The sequence below is a fragment of the Camelus ferus genome, chromosome 11 (assembly GCF_009834535.1).
Source record: "Camelus ferus isolate YT-003-E chromosome 11, BCGSAC_Cfer_1.0, whole genome shotgun sequence".
Taxonomy (NCBI): Eukaryota; Metazoa; Chordata; class Mammalia; order Artiodactyla; family Camelidae; genus Camelus; species Camelus ferus.
The window spans coordinates 17,368,593-17,383,877 of NC_045706.1; the positions used below are offsets into that span (position 1 = coordinate 17,368,593).

At 37.8% G+C, this 15,285-nt stretch overlaps 1 non-coding gene across 1 annotated transcript; it reads right to left on the minus strand.

Moving 5' to 3' along the window:
• Window positions 1–13,830: 13,830 nt before the first annotated feature.
• TRNAG-ACC lies at window positions 13,831–13,902 on the minus strand. The gene has a single exon. It is a non-coding gene; the product is annotated as a tRNA-Gly (tRNA).
• Window positions 13,903–15,285: the final 1,383 nt, after the last annotated feature.

Here is a 15,285-nt window from a genome sequence, read left to right on the forward strand (position 1 = left end):
CTATTTCACAGCAGCTCTAATGAAATGTGCCCCCCTTTGAACAGCGGGAGGAGACCCTTCCCCCCAACTACAATCACTTGGAGGATATTTAATAGCACGGGCTCACTGTTAACTAGAAATGTCCAAACAAATCATATACCAGTGCTGTTCACTGGGTTTACTCATTGGAAACGTATAAAATCCACTTTAAAATTGAACAGCTATTTCTACTTCGTCTTATCTTTAGGTTTGAAAGAAAAATTATTTCCTGGCAACTACGGCTGAGCTTTAGTCCCCACCTGATGTGCTGGAAATTAATTATGCAGTTAAGGTTTTTGCTGCATCGGGGCTTTCTACAATCTTAAGAAATAAATGTTGTCTGTGAGTGTATAAATGGAAACAAATTAGGTGATGAGCTCAGCTTTGCTTCACCACTATCTGCAATGGAAAGGAAAAAAAAAAAAAAAAAAAAAGAGCCTTTTCTTGTAAAAACAGTTGTCTTCAGGGCATGTTCTCTCTATGCCCAGAATAACAAAGGGGAATGTTGCTGGGGAATCAAGAGGATGTCTTTGCCTTTTTCTGAAGTAAAAAAAAAAAAAAAAAAAAAAAAAAAAGATCCTGAATGAACATAGATCCCAAGCGTCAAAAGGTGTCAAAATGTGAGTCTAGCCAATTACTGGGAATTTCAAGGGAAACGACATTGTCTCCATATACCTGCCTGCACTCCTGCCGTTGAACAATCAGATGCCCTTCCTCCACCTTCTGAGTGATGGGAAATCATCTTCTCACCATCTCTGGTCTTCCTCCTCCTCCAGGAATAACCCGGTGATGGAGAGCCTTCTGTGGTGCCAGGTCCTTGGTCTGTGTGACATTTAATTCTCACGACAGCTCTACTGTGCTGCCAAAGAAAGTGAAGTCAACTGGCTGCTGAAACTGCTCAGAAGTTAGAAAGGAAAAGGCAGCCCCTAACATCCTGGAACTCACGACTGAGCCTTAATGCTATTAGGATTTCTGATGTTTACAGCGAAATCTTAGTTTTCTTTTCCTGGTCACAGTCTCAGAACATTCACTCAGACAGACCACCACACACCCAGAATGTCAAGCATCCTTCGTCTCCTTGGCTAAATGAGTGGCTGCTACTTCTGTACCAGTTATAACTTGACCCCCTCTGGTCTGCCCTCCTTCTAGCTAAGATGTATTAACCAATCATAGAATTGCTCAGTCAAGAGGGAATCTCCACTTCCTTGGTCACTCCCAAATTTACACATCTAAATCCCAAATCCTGTAATCGCTCTAACACCCCTTTATTGAGACACCCCACCGCTCCCTATGGTATGTGTTCATCCACTGTTGCAGTGAGTAATAGACTCAACTCCCTCACCTACAGGTGTGCTCCTGGGGTCTAAGCCTGTGGTTTCAGTGGCTTTACCACAGCCTCACTTGTCCCCTGAACCGACCTAAGCCTCTTTTCTCCTCTCTAAAATGGGAATAATCAAAAAATCCTGGGGCGCTTGTGAGGATTAAATAAAATGATGTGCTTAGCAAACGGGAGCCCCTCTTGATATCATTCCCACCATGACTGTAATTACTGCTATTTTTATTCCCCTGACATCTTACTGCCTCACAAAGACCTTTCCTGAGAGCCCAGTTTGAAAGGCGTCACTCCTTCTAAACCTCACAAGTGTATTAAGTCCCTGATGCAGGAGAAACTTTTCTCTACCTCTTAGAATTCTTCTCAGCTGAAAATTTCCAAAATTCTCAAGAAGCATTAAGACTTCACACACTATTAAAAGTTCTTTACACTCTGCCTTGTATATTATTTTTAACTTTAGGCTCTTTGTCTTTGACAGGATAGTTTCTGCCTTTAAGGAGCTTACCATATTTGGACGTTGTAACCCCTTTAGCTGGAGGCACATAGTAAATGACGGATAAAACATGTGTTGATTGATTGAAACAAAAAGCCAGTAATGGACAGAAGTACCACTGAAAAGGAGTGGCTTTTTGAAACTGCAGGTCTGAGGCCGGGGGGTGGGGGTGGGAGGGCAGGTGGGAAAAGCAATTCAGGTGCCTTTGGTTTAAGATCCTCCTTGCTGACCTTCCCTCCTCTCAGGGTCCTCAGTTTCCGCATCCTCCAGGTTAAAAAGATCACGATGCTTTAAGAGTTTGCTTCCTTCTAGGTAGGAAAGAGTCTTACAAAAAGAGGAACTCTCATTTTTTTCTCCTTCTGAATTTTTTTTAACACTTCTTTTCTTTCCCATTCTTTTCACCAAACTTTTTTTCTTGGCTCCGGGTAATATAAATTTCTATTAGTAATGAAGTTTCTTTCTGATCACTGATTTTTAACACACAAACAACTTCCGGGTTTTGTTCAGTGTTGGGGCGTGAGGCCTTCTAGAGAACAGGAATGTTTAATTTGCTACGTGTAGCAAGCACTCCTCTGATGTGCTAAGACGGCTCTGTTAGAATTTCAGAATTTCTTAGCAGGTGGGGGAGGGAAAGTCCTTTTCCCAAAGGTAAATATATCATTTTCTTTGAAAATTATTTGGCTTTTATCACTAAGGAAATAATTATTTTCTTTAAAATGATTGAGCAATGCTCCCCACTCACACCCTGACTGATTGTGAAACAGCATCCTACATGGGGGTGCCCATGTGCGTTCTAGATGGACGAGGACGGTTGACTGTGCTTCTGTCCTGACCCAAGTCGAACAACAAAGCCAGTTCTCCTTCCTCAACCCCCACCTTGCCTACTACGAGGACAGCTTCTCTCCTACTGCACAATTGTTTGCATTTCCTCCTCACTCAGGTCCAGGGATCAGAGTCTGGGAGGCTGGCATCCCTGTCACGCCATGTCCTGCAGTTACTTACGTGAATGACCGCCATCAATACCTGTGTATCTGAGATCGCCTCAATGTATCATTTCAAATGAGAAAAGCAAGATGCAGTCATACAGATAGTATGTTTCCACTTGTGTAAACTCTCACAACCTAAATTCTCACGTGTTTAAATGTTTGTGTATGCCTGTGAAACATGAGAAAATTATAGATGAATATATAATAAATTGTCTTGGTGACCTCCAGGGGCAGGGGATATGGGAGGAGCCGGGGGAGGAGGGAAGAAATTATTATATTTTATTTATAGATTTTGGGATGTTTTTTCATTCATTAGAATAAAGCATGTGATTTTTTTAAAAAAATAAAGGATGAAAACATGTAAAAGCACAAAGATATCTTTAGTTCTTTCTGACTCTTGAAGTTGTACCTTCAGGGCTTAAAAACTCCCTCTGGCAAGAGTAAGAAATAGAAATCTCAGAAGACATCTGGGTCCTGAAGTAAGAACATCTGGGTATAAGGAAATTCAGAAGCAGCAGAATAGATTACTGGATGTCTCCACAGGAAAATTATGTATTCTTTGGCTCTTCCCTCCCAGGATTTTCTGGTTCTAGTCTTTCATTGCCTCTGAGCAATTTTACAACTCTATAAGTTTTGAATAAGTGATAGCAAATGCAAAATAATTTTTTTCTATAGACAGGCAATCAGATTTTTTTTTCCAGTAGAGGGACAAGCCCAGCTCCTCCTCCACCCACTTTCCTGATCTATCAATGTGTTTGTTCTTCAGATTTTTCTTTGACTCACATCTTACCAGTTCCCAGATTAGTGATGAGTTAAACGCAATCTTTAACATTTTATTTTACATCTGAATAAGATTTCATGATTTTACGTTTTTTTTTTTTAATTAGCTTTTAACATGGGATTGAATCCCATGGTGACCAGGACCAGAGCCAGCTGTGTCACCTAAGGCAAGTTCCTTTGCTTCTCTGTCCCCATCCATCCATCTCACTGCCCTTCTTTCTGTTGCATTCTGTCTCTCTCTTCCTCACATCCCTCTGTCCACACAGAAGGCTACGTCGGTAAGGATGCTCACTGGTTATTTCTGGGTGGTGGGATTTGAGCAGTTTTGTTGCCTTTTTTCACTTGTCTGCATTGCTTGGATCTTTTATAATGGACATTTGCCATTTTTATAAATCAATAAAGTACATGCGAGCAAGGTCTGACACTTGTCCAAATTTGTCAAGTGCCTCTTTTCCTTCTTTCTCTCTTAATTTTTTATACCTTTGATCTTCAAAGAACCAGAGCAGTGAAAAATCTGAGATATTTGCAGAGGCCAGTTAACTTTACCAAGGAAGAAATTAAAAGAGGAGCCACATTTCTGAAAGGCTGCCCAACATACACAGATGCCTCTGGCATGATGTGATCCCAACCCAGAAACACTCTTAGAACCAGTCCAGCCCCCCTGCCCCTGAGTTCCTGCTGTACTGTGGTCACTGTACAGGCCTTTTCCAGGTGGCTGGTAGTTTGCTGGGACAGGTCTGACTCCCTGATATAGTCCTAGCTGCACCGTGAAAACCGGCACATCCATTTTGTAACAACATCCACCAAAGGCAATGGAGGGAAATACATCACCCCAACAGGTATGTGCAGCACCCAGGTTTGCAAAGGACATTGTAAGATGTTTAGTAGCCACATCCCTGCCTCTCCCCACTAGATGCCAATAGCACACTCCCTCTCCTCTCCCTGGTTCTGACAACCAGAAATGTCTCCAAACATTACCACCTGTCCTCTGGGGAGCAGAATCATCCCTGGTTGGGAAACAGTGGTCTAGAGCATTGAGCTGCTACTCTAACCAAGCTTTGTGCTAAACTCTGGAACTAGAATGTTGTACACAACACAGTTGGGATAAGGGAGGCCTTCACGTGGCAGTTAGCCACCTGCCGACTAATGTAGTTCCAAGTGGAACCACATACGCTATGATGCTGTCGGAAGCACAATGCCAACGCCAGAAGGAAAAACCCCTTATAACAGCCTTGCACACCTGCCCTTGAAGGTAATGTTCATCTATTTGCCAGAGTTCACAAGAGCCAGATACGAATGATACTAAAACTCTTCATCTGATTGACATGACACATTAGCCACTTCTCTGTAGCTCAGAAGGAAGGCTTCAACTGACTGAGGGAGCTGAAGGAGTTGAAACAAGGCAGGAAGAATCACTTTGGCACAACTCATGCAGTGAGAACTTCCAGTTCTACTTTGACTCAGGTACCAGTGCCTAGATGAGGGCCACTAACCTTTCTAAGGATTGAAGCCTGATTTCACACAGATAATTGACAAAGGGCTACAAAAATGTCCTTTTAAAAATACCAATGCCTAGTTTTTTTTTAAAAACTGTCCTAGAGACATGCAAATGATTACTTATCTTCTTACATACACTCATGAAAAAAATCATTAGAAATTTTTTTTTGCCTAGTTGCCTTTTTTATTGGCAATTTTTATTGGAATTTTTCTTCCTTTCCTCTTACATCAAGAGCCACAAAGCCTTGGAACATAAAATGAAGCCCAGCATTGACCTCTCATAGAACCAATCATTGAGGTAAAATTTGCAACATAAGCAAGTTCTCCATCCTTAGCTGTGCAACCACCAACAGGGGGGACTGAGTCATCTCCACACTGCCACTCTCCTTCAAAGTAGCATAGTGCCTAGCAGATGCAACAGCCCAGCTTACTGTGGCTAGGCTGTGATCATTGGATCAGCCTGCTAATGGAGATCCCCAAACTTGGATGATCAATGGAACTATCTGGGCACTTTTCAAAATTCTGTTTCCAGGTTCCCTCTCAAATTTATTGAATAGAATTTCTGATCATGGATATTTAACTGTTCACAAAGTTCTGCAGGTAGTTTTGATGCTTAGCCAGATTTTGTAATCATTGTATTAAGTTTTCAGATTCTGAGAATTAGTAATATCTTGGTGGTGTTATACTATGCTCAATAAGGAGGTTTACTTGTAGTTGAATTAGCAGCTACTGTGTCCTCTAACTTAGAAATCAAAGGTAGTAAAAAAAAAAAAAAAGGAAAACTAGAAGATATCATAACTACAAGTATTCTGACCTGTGGCAAATACAGGAGAGGTATGTAGAAAAATGTAATGCCTTGATCTTTCTGGAATATTTCTGAGTTAAACTCTTGTCCTTGTAGTCCAGTAAACAGTCAAAAAGTGTAAGAAATTTCACTTGGTATATATTGAAGTATAGAAACCAAATATTGCAGACAGCTTCTCCTATATAGTAACAGCACAAAATTCTCCCCAATCCAACATCCCAAATTTTGGCTCATTCATTCATTCATTCAACTGAAATTATGGAAACTTTTATGTTGAGGAGTTGATCTCAACAATCAATTAGCTTTTGTTTGTGGGAGCAAGTGTTCAAAACTACAATGCAAAAGGTCATGCATAATTGATGCTGAATTATGGAATGTCCAGTAATGTCAGAGAACATTTGAGGTTGGTGAAGACTAAGGTAGTAGGGGAGGTATCCCAGAGAATGGAGGTGGGTTCTGAAGAATGGAGGAGATTAGGAGAACCTGAGGAGGTGCTCCAACCAACCCATTACAGTTTTTCCCACTGCTTGAGTCATTAGCAGACAGATAAAAAATACAAGTCCTTAAAACAGTGATGCTTGGAAAATAGCGGTAGTAAGGCTATGTGACGTCTAATGCAGGACCATCCATTGTAGCCAATAACCCTTTCACCATTAGTGAGTGCATCTATTTCACCAAGACCTGATCCCATCCATCCCACACCCACTCCAGTCAGCTCCAGCTTCACCAACCAGAGCAGGGAATAATTAGAAGAAACAAGCAAAGCCATCCCTAAATCAAGCTTATAGCTAGTTATCTACAGTAATAGAGCCATAACCACACTGCTTAATTCATCCTAGCTCATCGCTGTCCAGTGGAATATACCAGGTCTTTGTGGGATATTGAGTTTTCAGGACCACAGATCACAGGGAATGCATGTATTTAGGATCTTGGCCAATTTACTGGCAGAATGCAACATCTCAGATCACTGGAGTGTTGTGTATCATATAAGCCATGGAGAGAATGCTGACTGATTCAAAAAAATGATGCTCATTATAGACAAAATTAAAATTTAATATGAAATATATCAGCAGGCTGCTCTCTCTTCACATTATTAGAGAAACAGAGAAGCTTTTTGTTGTGTTACTGACAAAAGCCTCTCTATTTCTCACATTTACTCAGAGGCTTATTGTGAATTGATGTTTGTGCCTAAAATTATTAGACAAGCATATCCTCCCCTGTTCTTAAACTTTCCTTTTGAATTAGTTTTGATTTGTTTGAGGATCAACACAGAAGTGATTATTTACACATGAAGTTGTTTTTGAAAATATAGTTTATAGATCTGGGATTTTCTTGGGTTACACTTAGCGGGAAAGCATTCAGAGTAGCTTTCTTAATAACAGAAAAGTAAACTTCACAACAAAAAAAATATTATCAGACATAAAGACCATCTCATAATGATAAAGAGTTCAACTCATCAAGAAGATATAATAATCCTGAAAGTGTGTGTATCTAATAACAGAACTTTAAAATACATGAAGCAAACATTTATAGAAGTAAAAAGAGAAATAGATAAATCCACAACTATTCTTAGAGATTTTAACACTCCTCTCTTGGGAACTGATCCGCCAAGAAAACAAAAAGTCAGTAAGCATATAGAAGATTTGAACAACACTACCAACCAGTTTGACCTAATTAACAATTATAGACTATTCCATCCAGCTGCAGCAGAATGCACTTCATTTTCAAGTGTACAAGAAACATCCATCAAGAGAGATAGTAACGTGGCCTTAAAAAAGCATATGAGGTAAAGTGAATCATACAAAATGTTTTCTATGCTCACGAACCATAAAAAAATTAAACTAGAAATCAATAACAAAAAGATATGGGGAAAATCCCCAAATTGTTGACAATTAAACAACACGCTTCTATTTAACTTATGGGTCAAAAAAGAAATCACAAGGAAAATTAGGAAACATTTTTAATTGAGTGAAAGTGAAAACATAATATATCAAAACTTACAGACTACAACTCAGTACTTAAAGATAAACTTACAGCATTAAATGCTATGTTTAAAAAAGAATAAGAGATGTCTCGAGTTAGCAATCTAAGCTTCCACCTTGGAAACCAGAAAAAGAAGAATACATTAAAGTCTAATAAATAATAAGAAGAAAAATAATAAAGATAAAGGTAGAGAGTGAATAAAATTGAAAATAAAACATAAAGAAGATGAAACCAAAAAAATCAATAAAATTGATAAATATTTAGCTAAACTTATCAGGGGAGAAAGAGAGAAGATAGAAACTAGCAAACTCACTCAAGAAGAAACAAAAGGCATACATAGTCTATATCTTTTAAAGAAGTGGAATGTGTAGTTTAAAACTTTCTAACAAAGAAAACACCAATCCCAGTAGGCATTATGGAGAATTCTACCAAACATCTAAAGAAGAAATAAAATCAACTTGATAAAAATTCTTCCATAAAATAGAAGAGGAGGAAACACTTTTACCTTATTTCATGAGGCTAGCATAACCTAACATCAAACCAGATAAAGATATTACAAGGAAATAAAAATCAGAGACCAACATTCCTCATAAACATAGGTGCAAAAATCCTCAACAGAATTTTAGCAATTTGAATCCAGCAATATATTAATAGGGGAATATATCATGACTAGGTGGAATTTATCTCATGAATGCAATACTGATTTAATATTCAAAATCAATTGATGGAATTCAACACTATCAACAGATCAAAAAATAGGTGATCTCAACCAATGAAGCAAAAGTATTTGATAAAATTCAACAGCCATTCCTTACAAAACTCTCAGTCAACTAAGAATTGAAAGGAATTTTCCAAATAAATAATCAGCATCTACCAAAAACAAGAACAAAACAAGAAAAAGCAAGCAAACAAAAATACTTGTAGTTAATGAGGAAAGGCTAAAGTATTTTGCCTAAGATCAAGAAAACGTCAAGATGTCTACTCTTATACTTTCTTTCAACAATGGCATGGTGATCATAGCAAGTAAGAGGCCAGAAAAAGAGTTTAAAGGTATAGATTGAAAAGGAAGAAGTAAAATTGTCTTTATGTGCAGATTGCAGGATTATATTTAGAAATTCTAAGGAATTTTCAAAAAAGTTACTAGGACTAATAAGTGAGCTTAGCAATATCAGTTTTAATATATAAAACTTCCTAATCTTTCTATATGTAGCAATGAATTATCATTAAATGAAATTAAGAGAAGTTATTCCATAAACAATAGACCTTTAAAAATACAAAATACATTCAACAAACACTGTACAAGAGCTACACATTGAAAACTAAAACAGAAAAAATTCAGAGAGAAATCAGAGATGTAAATAAACGGAGAGATAAAATACTGTATTCATGAGTTGAATGATTCAATAAGATAAAGATGTCAAGTATCCTTAAATTGACCTATAGATTCAATGCAATCTCAATCAATATTCTAATAGGTTTTCTTGTAGAAATTGGTAAGATGATGTCCTAAAATAAACAAAGCAATGTTTTTAAAGAACAAAATTGGAGGACTTACACTAACTAATTTTAAGACTTTTTGCAACATTACAGTAATCAAGACAATGTGGTATTTGCAAATTAAAATATAAATGTGTATATGTATACATAAAGAGAACCCAGTAGAGTCTAGAAATAGACCCACATGTATATGGTCAATTGACTTTCCTCAAAGAGACCAAGGAAATTCAATTGACAAAAGAAAAACCTTTTAACAAATGGTACTGGAACAACTAGATGTCTAAATAGGAAAAAAGTAAATATTGTCCCTCACATGACATCATACACAGAAAAAGTAAATTATAAAACACCTAGAAGAAAACAAAAGAGAAAATATTTGCAAACTTGGGGTCAGGAAAATATTTCTAAATAAGGCACAAAACCCTTGAACCTTAAAAAACATAATCGATAAATTGAACTTTATCAAAATTTATAAAATTTTGCAATTTGAAAAAATAACATTAAGAAGGCAGAATGGTAAGCCACAGAGAATATTCACAACACATATATCTTACAGAAGACCTATATCCAGAATACATAAAGAACTCTTACAACTGGATAATAAAAAAAAATTATCCAATTAAAAAATGAACAAAAGATATGACCAGATATGTCACCAAAAAAGATATACAGATAGAGGATAAGCATAAGAAAAGATGTTTGACATCATTAGTCATCAGGGAAATTAAAAATAAAATCAAAAAGTGATACCACTGCATACCAATTGGATGGCTAAAATTCAAAAGACTAACATATTAGTTTTCTTTTGCTATGTAACAAATACCACAATATTAGCAGCAAAAATTTTACCTCACAGTTTGGAAGATTATTAGTTCAGGTGGATTTAACTGGGTTGTTTTCTTCGGATCTCACAGGACCAAAACCAAGGTATCAGTCAGATGGACTCTTACATGGAGGTCAGGGATGTGTGTAGCAGGCAGAGGGCAGTATGTGCCTCCAAGAGTATTCAGGTTGTTGGAAGAATCCAGTTCTTTGTGGCTGTAGGAATGAGGTCCCCATTTTCTTGCTGGCTGGTAGGTAGATACCACTCATATCCTGAAGACTTTCATCCTTTCTTCTCACATGCCCCCCTCCATCTTCAAAGCTGTCAAGAACATCAAGTTCTCAGTCTTTGAATCTTTCTGACTTCTCTTCCCAACATTCTCTTCTATCACTAGCCAGAGAAACCTCTCCCTTTAAGGGATCATGTGATTGAATTCAGCTCACTGACAGTCTCCTTATTTCAAGGTAAATTGTTTCATATAATGCATTCTCAGGTGTGATATCTCATCACACTCACAGGTTCGCAAGCAGGATGAAACTCCATAGTTTCATAACTTTATAGCTAAAGCTGCCATTCAGAGGTAGAATTTCTTCCCTCTTTGGCTTCTCCTGAGATGGCTGAGGAACGGTGCTCTTAAGTGTCCTAGAAGTCTTCTGGTTTGATTTAGAAGATGTATAACCTCTTGGAAGGGCGAAATACTCTGATCGTTTTGTGTAGCTGAATACTCTGATCTTTTGATCTTTCTGAAATTTCAGTAAACGTTGTATAACTACACCCTCAGCCTTTTTTCTATGTCACACGTTCAGCAGGCATTTTTACATTGTATCACCTTTTGCCACCTGGATATGCTGACAATTTCCCAATTATCAAGTCTTTGTTCCCTTTTGTTGAACAGTTCTTCACTCAGTTTATCTCTCTCCTCACATTTTTCTAGAAGCAGCAAGAAAAAACTAGGCTGTCCCTTCAACATTTTGCTGCAAAGTCTTCTCAGCTAAATGTCCAAGTTCGTCACTTGGTAAGTTTCATTGTCCATGTAAGGGTGGGAGACAATTCTGCAAAGCTTTCTGCCACTACACAGCAGGACATCCCTTCCTCTAGTTCCCAATAACATGTTTCATTCTCAAAATCTGTTACTATGCAGTGTTTCTACTAAAGGTCTTTTCGAGGTAATCCAGAATTTCTCTATTAACCTCCTTAAAATTCTTCCAACATCTGCCTAATTCCAAACCCACACCCACATTTTAGGTTATTTGTTAAGGCAGCACCCACTTCCAGATATCAAAATGTGTTTTAGTTTTTTATTGCTACCTAAAAATTTACCACAAACACAGCAGCTTAAAACAATGACCTTTAACATCTCACAGTTCTTTAGGGCAGAAGTCCAAGCGAGCTCTACTGGGCTCTCTGCTGAGGGTTTCCTAAAGCGGAAATCAAGGCTGAGCTGGATTTTTCTTAGGAAGCCCTGCAGAAGAGTCCGCTTCCAAGCTCATTCAGGTTGTTGGAATGTCCTTGTGTTTGTAGGACTGAGGTCCCTGATGATGCCTTGCTGGCTGTTAGTCAGAGGTCACTCTAAGCTTCATGAGACCGTCTGAGTTCTTTCTCATGTGGCTCTTCCATCTTCAAACTAGCAAAAGCAGGTCAAGTCCTTCTCAAACTTTAAATCTCTCTGATTTAATCTCTCTGCTGCTTCCAGACAGAGAAAATGCTCCTCTTATAAAGGGCTTGTGTGATGAAGTTGGGCCAAGCTGAATAGTCTTCCTTTTGCCATGTAACATATATAACCATGGGAATGCCATCTCATAACATTCACAGGTTCCATCCACATTCAAAGTGGAGGAGATTTTACAAGGATGACCTCCACTGAGGATCGTTCTTAGAATTCTGCCTACCAGTAAGTTTTTGGAGGTGTTGGAAATGGTCATTATCTTGATTACAGAGGTGGTTTCACGATGGTTTAACCCATTGAATTGTATACTTTAAATGGATGCAGTTTATTATTTGCAAAGTATATCTCAATTAAAGTTTAAATACTTCACCTAATATCATATTTAAAGATGAAATATTGAGAAAATTCCCCTGTGATGTCAGAAGCAAGATAAGGATATACTCTGTCACCCCGTGTATTCGGAATTGTACTAGAAATCCTAGCTAGAGCAGTAATGCAACAAAAACATAAAAGCTACAAAGTTGGAAATAAAGGAGTATGAATACCACTTTGTGCCCATGACATGATCGGGTATGTCAAAGTGCCCACAGAATCTACAAACACATCGTTAGACTTAATATGTAAATTTAGCAACGTTGCATGACTGAAGTCCATTTACCAGTATCAATTAGTATACCTTAACAAGAAAAATTTGGGAAATGAAATCTTCAAAATATGTATCATTCACGGTAGCATTTTCAAATACCAAATATCTAAGAATGAATAAATGTGCACAATCTTCTACACTAAAAGCAACAAAACACTGCCAAGAGAAATTAAAGACCTCAGTGAAAAGAGAAAATATACTATTTTCATGAACTATAAGAATCAATATTGTTGAGATGTCCATTCTTCCCAAATACACCTATAGATTTAATTCCAACCAAAACCTCATGTTTTTACAGATATTGACAAGATTGTTATAAATTTTATATTAAAATGCATGAAGTCTAAAATACCCTAAATAATTTTGAAGAAGAAATTTGGAAGACTTACACTATCTAATTGCAAGACTTTTTAAATATGCTATTTTATTAACGTGTTATTACCACAAAGTTAGACAAATGGACCAATGGAATAAAACTCCAGCCACATACTGCATGATTGTGTTTTATGAAGTTCAAGCACAGGCAAAATAAACCAGCAGTTATATGATCAGATTAGTGCAATGTTCCCTAGTCTCTTTCCTTCATTGCCCTCCCAACTCCTGTGACATTTTAGACATCTTTCCCCTAAAACGCCTCCCCCATTAAATTTTAATATCACAAGTATATTACATATCCTTTTATATACTGTGGCCCTTTGGCAGGACACAGACACTTGTAATAGCTAAAGGTGTTTTGCCTTCCTCTCCCAAGAACCAGCTCTCATCCCCTTGGTTGATATTACCCACCACGATGTCTGCCCAAAATTGAAACAGCGAAACACAAAGCTGAAAGATGGGAAGAAACTGGATCCTGATTCCTTCTCATTACCACTATTACTATTTTACTTTTTTATTGAAGTATAACACAAGTATAACAGATTACACTAATCTTGAGAGGCCAACTCAGTGTATCTGTACATACTTAGAAGTATGTATACATTTGTTACCACACCCAGATCAAAACACAGGTTATTTCAAGCTCCCATATGGTTCTCTCTTGCCCCTTCCCGGATAACGACTTCCTGGAGAGGACCAGGTCATTCACTGCAGCAAGCACAAGAATCCATCTCTCTAAATAACGCTCCTTCTAATCTTTCCCTCTCATGCTGCACTATGGGGATATGCCAGGAGCGGGTAGAAATTTAGGAGAACAATGGGGATGTTCAGCTGAGAGAGTGACTTTCTTTCTTTCTTTTTTTTTTTTTTTTAATAATTTATTTATTTGGAGGGGGTAGTAAATTGGTTTATTTATCTATTTTTTTAATGGAGGTACTGGGGATTGAACCCAGGACCTCATGCATGGTAGGCATACACTCTACCACTGAGCTATACCCTCCCCCTGAGAGTGACTTTCAATGTCACATGATGAACCAGTTTACCAGTGGGCCCTCAGTTAATACAAATATAATTTCTTACATTTGCCAACTCTCCATCTTAAGTTACCCTGGAACCCCCAAAGGACTGCAATTATTTAAAAAGTTGGGTCATATATAACAGATACCTCTGTGGTTAAAAACTAAAAGCTACCAGACATAGGTGAGAGTTTTACAATCATTTCTCCTTTACCTATAAATAAATTTTTACTAGTATAGGAAATTACCTTGAAATGCTGGAGCTTGCATTAAAATAAGATCAATGACTGAAGGGCAGCAGGTCAAAGAGAAGAAAGGACCAGTCCTGATCTTGCCAGCAATTGTTTCCCAGAGGTACAACTGACCTCCTGTAAGAGACACCCCTGCCCTTAGAGCCAGACAGTATTATGCTCTGGACGCTCGAATCGCTGTCTCACACACGCTGAGAGCCTGCCCCTACTGGCCTCTAGGGCCGTAATCCACAACCTTCTAACAGAGATGACTGTGGGAGGTTTTATGAAATGAAAAAAAACCCCATACCCAAGGATAGATGTGCGGATGTGGGTTGGAGAATGAAGGAGAGATGGCAATTTCACTTCAATGCTTCAGTTTAATAAAGAGATGAGTTTTCTCCTTGTGCACTAATCTGTCTTCATTCCCAGCACAGAATCGGCTGCAGACTTTTTAAGTTGCCAACAGGGACAGGAACTAAAGTGGAACATGAACCAGAAAGTAGAATGAATGTACTCATTTGCTAAATCCCACGGTGAATCCAAATATTAACTTTCTAATTGAATTGAAAGGTTTTTAAAACCAGTGAACCAGCTCAAACTGGAACTGAACGTATATATTTTCTGAAACTACTAAATGGGGAAAAAAAAGCTGCTAAAGGGAAAAGAAACAAAAATAAAACAAAATAATAAAAAACAGAGGTATGGTAACTACCCAAAAAAAATAAAAACATCTGTCCACACAAAGACTTTTCAGACAACTATTCATAGCAGCATAATTCAGAATAGCCAAAGACTGGAAACAAATCAAATGTCCACCAAATGGTGAAAGAAAATGCAGTATATTAACACAATGGCATATTTTACAGCAATGAAGAGAAATGAACGCTGACACATGCTATACCATGTATGAACCTCAAAAACATACTAAATGTAAGAAGCTAGACACAAAAGACCACATATTGCTTGGTTCCACTTATACAAATGGCCAAAAAAGGCAAATCCACAAAGAGAAGTTAGAATTGTGGTTGCCTAGGGCTGGAGGTAGGAACAAATGGATAAAGGGTGATGGAAAAGTTCTAGAATTGCATTGTGGTGGAGTTTGCATAACTCCACAAATTTACCAAAAATCAATTA